The 8,014-nt window shown below is 35.3% G+C and overlaps 1 pseudogene; it reads right to left on the bottom strand.

The window, feature by feature from the left end:
- Positions 1-5,740: 5,740 nt before the first annotated feature.
- Positions 5,741-6,661, bottom strand: LOC110590305 (annotated as a pseudogene).
- Between the last annotated feature and the right edge of the window lie 1,353 nt (positions 6,662-8,014).

Raw genomic sequence — 8,014 nt, 5'->3', positions numbered from 1 at the left:
ACAGTTTTACTTTCTTTCTAACTTGGATGCCTTTTATTTCTTTTTCTTGACCAATTGCTCTGGCTGGGACTTCCAAATACTTTCAACATTGAATAGAAGTGGCAAGAATGGACATCCTTGTCTTGTTCCAGATCAGATCTTTGAGAAAAGGCTTTCAGCTTTTAACTATTGAGTATGATGTTAGTTGTAGGCTTGCCGTATATGGTCTTAAATACATCAAGGTACATTTCCTCTATACCCACTTTGTTGACAATTTTTATCATAGATGGATATTGAATTTTGTCAAATGCTTTTTCTGCATCTATTGAGATAAATCATGATTTTTATCTTTCATTTTGTTAATGTGGTGTATCATGTTGACTGCTTTGTGAATGTTGGAACATCTTTGCATCCCTGAAATAAATCCCACTTGATCATGGTGTATTATCCTTTTAATGTATTGTTGAATTTGGCTTGTTAATATTTTGTTGAGAATTTTTGCATCTATATTTATCAGGAATATTTTCTTTTCTTGTGGCATCCTTGTCTGGTTTTGGTAGGAGGGTAACGCTGGCCTCATAAAATGAGTTTGGAAGAGTTCCCTCCTCTTCTAATTTTTGGAAGAGTTTGAGAAAGATTGGTACTATTTTTTTTTTTTTTGAATGTTTGATAGAACTCACCAATGAAGCCATCTGATCCTGGGCTTTTGTTTGTTGGGAGGTACTTAATTACTAATTCCTTAGTAGTAATTTTTCTGTTCAGATTTTATATTTCATTATAATTCAGACTTGGTAGGTAGGTCGTATGTTTCTAGGAATTTATCCATTTCTTCTAGGTTGTCCAATTTGTTGCCTTCAGTTGTTCATAGTAGTCTCTTATGATCCTTTGTAGTTCTATAGTGTCAGATGGAATGTTTCCTCTTTCATTTCTGGTTTTATTTATTTGAATTTCCTCTACCTCTCCCTCTCTTGGTGGCTTCCATACCATTTAAATCAGTTTAAAAACCATTAATGCCTGGAGGTAAGCCCAGGCAGTTTTTAAAGCTCAGCAGGTGATTCTAGTGGCTACCAAGTTTGAAAGATTGGTCTGGGGCTATAGTTCTCAGTTGTGGTTGCATATTGGAATCGCCCAGAGATCATTTAAAAATGCTGACTCACAGGAGAACCTGAAACCAATCAAGTCATAATCTCTGGGAGTGGGTTGGGAATCAGTGGTTTTTGAAGCTCCCAGATGATTCTAATGAGCACAAATTTGAGAACCACTTCCCTAGGCAAATCCCTTCATGAAAAATATAGAGAAAACCTCATGGTGATGCTCCTCAATTGCTAACTTTAGGAAAATACCTTTCCTACCTATTGGCAAATGTCCATTCTTATAAAATCCACTGAACTTAAATCTTCCCTAATAATTCTTTTTTTAAGCCTTATTGAGGAGTAATTGATAAATATAATTGTATATATTTAAGGCATACAACATGATGATTTGATATACATATACATTGCCAAATTATTACTAAGATCAAGATAATTAACACATCCATCACCTCACATAGTTAACATAGTTAGCTCTTTTGTGTGGTGAGAGTGATTAAGATCTATTCCCAGTAAATTTTAAGTATACAATATCTTATTAACTACAGTCACTGTGCTGTGCATAAGATTCTCAGAACTTGTTCTTATAACTGAAAATTTGTACACTTCAGCCTACATCACCCCATTTCCTCCTTACCCCAGTATCAGGTAACCACTGTTCTACTCTCTATTTCTCTATGAAATTGGCTTTTTTTTTTTTTTTTAAGATTCCACATATAAGTAATACCATACGGTATTTGTTGTCTTTTTCTATCTGGCTTATTTTACTTAGCATAATGCACTCCAGATTCATTCGTGTTGACACAGATGGCAGGATATTCTTTTCTATGGCTGAATAATATTCCATCACATATATATACCACATTTTATTTATCCATTCACCTGTCGATGAACACTTAGGTTGTTTCCATATCTTAGCTATTGTGAATAATGTTGCAATAAACATGAAAGTGCAGATATCTCTTTAAGATACTGATTTCAGTTCCTTCAGATACATAACCAGGAGTGGGATTGTTGGATAATATGTAGTTCAATTTTTAGGAACTAAAATTTTTAGGAACTTTGAGGAACTACCATACTGTTTTCCATAACAGCTGTACCAATTTACATTTCCACAAACAGATATAAGGATTTCCTATTTTCCACATCCTTGCCATCACTTGCTATCTCTTATCTTTTCAATAACAGATATCCTAACAGGTGTGAAATGATATCTTATTGTGGTTTGATTCCCATCTCTCTGATAATGAGTGATGTTGAGCACCTTTTCATACATCTATTGGCCATTTGTTTGTCTTCTTTGGGAAAATATCTATTCAGGTCGTTTGCCCATTTTAAAATTGGATTATTTGCTTTTTTGCTATCAAGCTGTATGATTCTTATTTAACATCATCCACTCTCACTTTCTGGGGTAGATAACCCCTCATCCAGGTTGCTCAGCTTCTCTCTATGGCTCTGAAATTGCTCCAATCTTTCTTGGATTATTTCTTGGCAAACATGCAGAGACAACACAAACAGATACACACATAACTTAGAGAGAATGTTACACTCTGATGAAGACACTTGTTTTTTGTCCACCTTGAAAGCATGAGGTGAATATCTGAGATCAATGGACAGGAAGGATACATGCCTAATATATATATCCTTACATGGACAGGATGTGGAGAAGGGAGGGAAAGGGAATAATTGTGAAGGGGGCTTCCACTAGATATGTAATATTTTATTTTTAAAAATCTGAAGCAAAATTTAATGAAATGCTAGCATTTGTTAAATCTGAATGGTGGGTTCATGAGGGTTTATTCACATTTTTGTGTTTAAAATATTTTATTAAAATTTAGGGATCATCATCATAATGTTTTTAAAAAGGTGTTACAGCATTATACACAGAAAATATTACCTACACACTAGTTATTAGACAAAAGAGGCAAATTTGCTATTTCAATCAACAGGTTTGACATTTGTTTTGTTTTTAATGAGGAAAGTGGTTCTAGATCTGCACTGTCCACATGTGGCTATTTAAATCAAAACTAAAATAAAATTTGAAATTCAATTCTTCAGATACACTAGTCACATTTCAAGTGCTGAATAATCACATGTGGCTAGTGGCTTCAGTATTGGACAGCACAGTACAGATTATAGAACATTTCCTTCATTGCAGAAAGTTCTATTAGACAGTTCTGGTCTAGATAATAATATATAATTATATGGCAAAATGCAAATGACTTTTCTGCAATGAACCTCCATCCTTCTTCCCTTCATATTTGAATAAACTAAAGCAATCTATGATTTAGGATGGACCTGCAAATGAGTGATGCAAATAAATAAGTGGTAAATCTATTGTTTTTAATCTTCCTAGAAAAGTTACTAAGTTCAAAAATTACTCTACCCATATATCCAGAACTGTACTTTTATATGGCTTTTGTGTATAAGTTTATGTCTAATGGCTAGTAGGCAAAAAATTGACAACTAACAAATATTAATCAATGTCTAATATTAATTAATAGAAGGGACCAACTGATATTCCAAGTGAGGTAATAAGTCAGGAAAAATGTCTGCCCAGAGAGTCAGGACAGTATAATTTCAAGTTTTTCAAATTACAAAGCAAAACAGGTTTGTTTTAGCAGGTAAAATAATACTAAAAACTGTAAAGAAAAAACCTAATCATCATGCTCCCCTCAACTCTACACTTATGACCCCTTGTAACAGCATGGAAGTGCTTATCTATACCTTCCTCTTTACTCATGCAAACATATCAAAGCAACAATATACATATAGAGGATGTTTTTGTTTTTACCAAAGGGAGCCATATTATACATTTTACTTCATAATTTTTTTTTCACTTAGCAATATGTCACAGACATCCTTATATGTCTGCAGATATTTGTATAAACTCATTTTTCCTCAATCTCTTTTTGCATATACACAGATGCGTATACACATATATTCATATATGTATATATGTATACATATATATACATATGTATGTGGGTGCACATATATAATTTTGCAAAATGGGCTATCATTCATGCTGGGCAAGCAGCTAGTAGTATTATCTTGCTTTTTCCTTGTTAACTTGTTTCTGTGCACCCCCCCACCCCCACCTCTCCCAGACTTTTTCTCCCCATATCCACCTCAATCCCAGATAATTCATGTTAACAGAACCTGGTATTCGTCCACATTTTTTCCACACTCATAAAACACATTAAAAAACTTTTATACATTCTTTTATTGTTTTTTTTGTCATTGTCATTTTGTTTCTAGTTTGGGCCCACTATAAATTCACCCAAACAAATATTCTTATACCTTCATTTTTCAATAGTTGTGTTTTTATTTCTTTGGGGAGTGTCTCAGAAGAATGGGTATGTGTATTTTTGGTTTTGGAAAGCAGTCTGGAGAAATATATTAAAACTATCTCCTGTTTCTGCCAGCAATGTGTAAGTACCCCTTTCTCACACATATTCAACAGCAAAGGATGTTTCTCCTTAAAGTTTTGCCCACCTGATGGATGTAAAGTGATATCTCATTACCATTGTGCTTAATCTGACAACTAAGATATTTAATACCTTCTCATTTATTAGTCTCTCAGATTTACTTTTTTTCTGTATGTGCTTATACATTTCTTTTTCCTACTTTTTTTCTGGAGTTTTGTCCTTTTTTTGGTCAGTTTACAAAATCTCTATAGATATTGCCTAATTCTTTCATTTTCATTGCTTTTTGGGTTTTTTTTACAAATCTATTGTCATTTGATTTGGCTAATATCTTTTGTTATTCAAGATTCTATTTTGGGGGGTGCCTGGGTGGCTCAGTCCTTAAGCATCTGCCTTCAGCTCAGGTCATGATCCCAGGGTCCTGGGATCCAGCCCTGCATCACATTGGGCTCCCTGCTCAGCAGGAAGCCTGCTTCTCCCTCTCCCACTCCCCATGCTTATGTTTCCTCTCTCATTGTCTCCCTGTCAAATAAATAAAAATAAAATCTAAAAAAAAAAAAGATTTTGTTTTTGTATACAAACAGGCCTCTATTTTCTGATATAGATCCTGTCATGATTAAGGTCTTCTCCATCCTCAGATTATATAGTTTGAGATTTTCTTAAAATTTGTCTTACATGCATCTTTAATCTCCCTAGAATTTGTTTTCATGCATAATGAGAGCCGGGATTCAACTCTGTTTTCTTCCAGAGGGAGAGTAGGTTTTGCCAGCACCGTTTATTAAACAACCCATTCTTTTCACCACTGAATTGATTTCTGCTTTTCTTATATTAAATTCTCATATACCCTAAGATCTAGTTCTTGATAGTCTATTTTGTTCCACTAACATGTCTGTTCCCATGCCAATGCCATATAAATCTAACTACAGTGATTTTATAGTGGGTTCTTGCTTCTAAAGCCAACCTCCATTCTTCTTTTTCATACTTTTCTTGGCTCTTGGATATTTTTTATTCTATATAAATTTCATGCCCATTTTATCCTAAATAAAACAAGGTAAATATACAATCAAACAAAAACCACTATAGAGATCCTAAATGCATGCTAATTTGGAAAAATTTTTTTTGATGAAACTAAGTTATGCCATTAAGAATATGTTCTTTCCATTTGCTTAGATCTTGATTTAGACTTTTTTCATAGATCCTGTACTTACTTATTTTTCATAAAGTCCTGTTTCTGCAGTCAAATTAATTGTCATACCAGGAAATAAGCTTGACAAAGCAGTCATTGAGGGCATTACAAGTCCCCGCATCAAAGGTGCAAGAGTGGATGTCACTGTAAAAGTCGCAGGAGATAACCCGGTCCCATTGTAGCCTAGGATGCCCTTAGGGGTCCTTCTGATGCCTGGTTCACCACCTTCTTGATGTCATATTTGACAGCTTTTTCTAGATGGTAGGTCAGATCCTTAACCAACACATTGGAGGTGGGGACATGAAAGGCCATGCCATAGCTTCCCATTCAGCTCAGGGATGACCTTGTCCACAGCCTTGGCAGCACCAGGAGAAACAGGAATGATATTCTAGGTAGCCCCTCAGCCATTATGCCACAGCTTCCCAGAGGAGCCATCTGCAGTATTCTGGGTGGCAGTGATGGCATGGACTGTGCTCATGAGTCCATCCACAATGCCAAAGTTGTCAAGGATGACCTTGGTCAGGGCAGGGCAGGGGGGTTGGAAACTGTTGGCAGTTCAGGAGGCATTGATGACAATCTTAAGGGAGTTGTCATACTTACGGTTCATGCTCATCATAAACTTGGGGGCATTAACAGAAGGGGCAGAAATGATTACCTTTCTGGCTCTGCCCTTCATGTTAGCCCCAGCCTTTTCCAAAGTAATGAAGACACCAGTAGACTCTACAACATATTCAGCACTGGGATCTCACCCCTGGAAGATGGACATAGGCTTTTCCTTGATAAGCTTCCCATTCTCAGTCTTAACTGTGCTTTTGAGCTTGTCATGGGTGGAATTATACTGGAACTTGTAGACCATGCAGTTGAGATCAACAAAGGGGTCATTGTTAGCAACAATATCCATTTTGCCAGAATTAAAAGCAGCCTTGGTAACCAGGTGCCCAATGACAGTCAAATCCATTCACTCCAACCTTCACCATCATATCTCAAAGATGATGCAAGTGTCTATCCAACAGGGAGGAGCAGAGAGCCTTGATTTCTTTTACTAGCATTTTATTTAGAAATTTTGATTTATTCAGTAAATGAGAATGAGGTGCTATTTTTTGTATATTTAATGTCTAGTTTTAATATTAATTTTATGTTGAATTCATAAAATGAATTGTAGAGCTTCCATATCCCACCTTACCCTACATCCCCATGGTATAGAATTTTGCTAATCCAAAGAATGCTTCATGGGCTAGCAGCATGGACATCAATTGGACGTCAAGCTCATTTCCTGGAACTTGTTAGAAATGCAAAATCTCAGGCCATAACCCAGGCCTATGGAATTAGGATATGCATCATAAACAAGATCTCCAGGTGAATTGTATGCATAGTAAGATTGGAGATTTGATCTAGAATAGCTTAAGCAGGAATGGAATTATCTTTTCTTTAAAGTGTCATATAGAACTCAGATATGAAGCCAACCAGTCATGTTAACTTTTTATACTTAATTTGATCTACGCTAATTGGTATATTTAAGGTTTCTACTTCTTGAGTAAATTTTGGCATTTTATATTTTGTTAATAAATCATCTGTATTCCCTGAGCTTTACAACTTTGCTGCATAGAGTTGCATTCTTATATTACTTTATTACTATTTAATATCTTCCATCAAGTGATAATGGCTCATTCTCTTCTCATCTTATATATTTTTGCTTTGTCTTATTTCTTTTTATCAAGCTTACAAAAGCTGTATCTATTTTCTTGTTCTTTTCAGAGAACTAGCTTTTGGATTCAATTAGTAATAATCCTTTAGTTAAAACCTGGCAGGGGAAGAGGGTCCTACAATGTGAACCATTACTGTGGATGAATTCAGCTTTGCTATTAGCATCAAAACCACGTCCACATGCAAATCTAAATTTCCAGGGACTAAAGCATAATGAGAATACAGGATTAATACCTATCTTCAACTGATGAATCGCAGTCTGAATAGGAACATACCTCCACCTTGAAATTGCCTTTCCGCATACCTAATCATATTCTAAATGTCATATATGGTTTCACTGGTATAGTTCACTAAATAACGTTTTGAGCATTTGTATTTTGCTTTACAGTTTATAATGCCTTTCATACCCTTTATCTCATTTGAAATTTATGTTTAAAAGGTTCTAATAGATAATCTTGACTAAGGGGAATACAATCCCTTAGTCCCTTACAATTTTCATATACTGAGATCAGCTGGGGCCCTCAGAATGCTCTGTTTCTCTAAAGGGCCAAACAGGGGCCACAGAAGAGTTTGTATTGTGGTGAGAGCTAAGAAAGCAAGTATTCCCTCAGATAAAGGAAGAGGCA

Source organism: Neomonachus schauinslandi, chromosome 16 (assembly GCF_002201575.2).
Source record: "Neomonachus schauinslandi chromosome 16, ASM220157v2, whole genome shotgun sequence".
In the NCBI taxonomy this organism is placed as follows: domain Eukaryota; kingdom Metazoa; phylum Chordata; class Mammalia; order Carnivora; family Phocidae; genus Neomonachus; species Neomonachus schauinslandi.
Note: the sequence above shows the minus strand (reverse complement) of the source record. Positions and strands in the feature narration are given on the sequence as shown.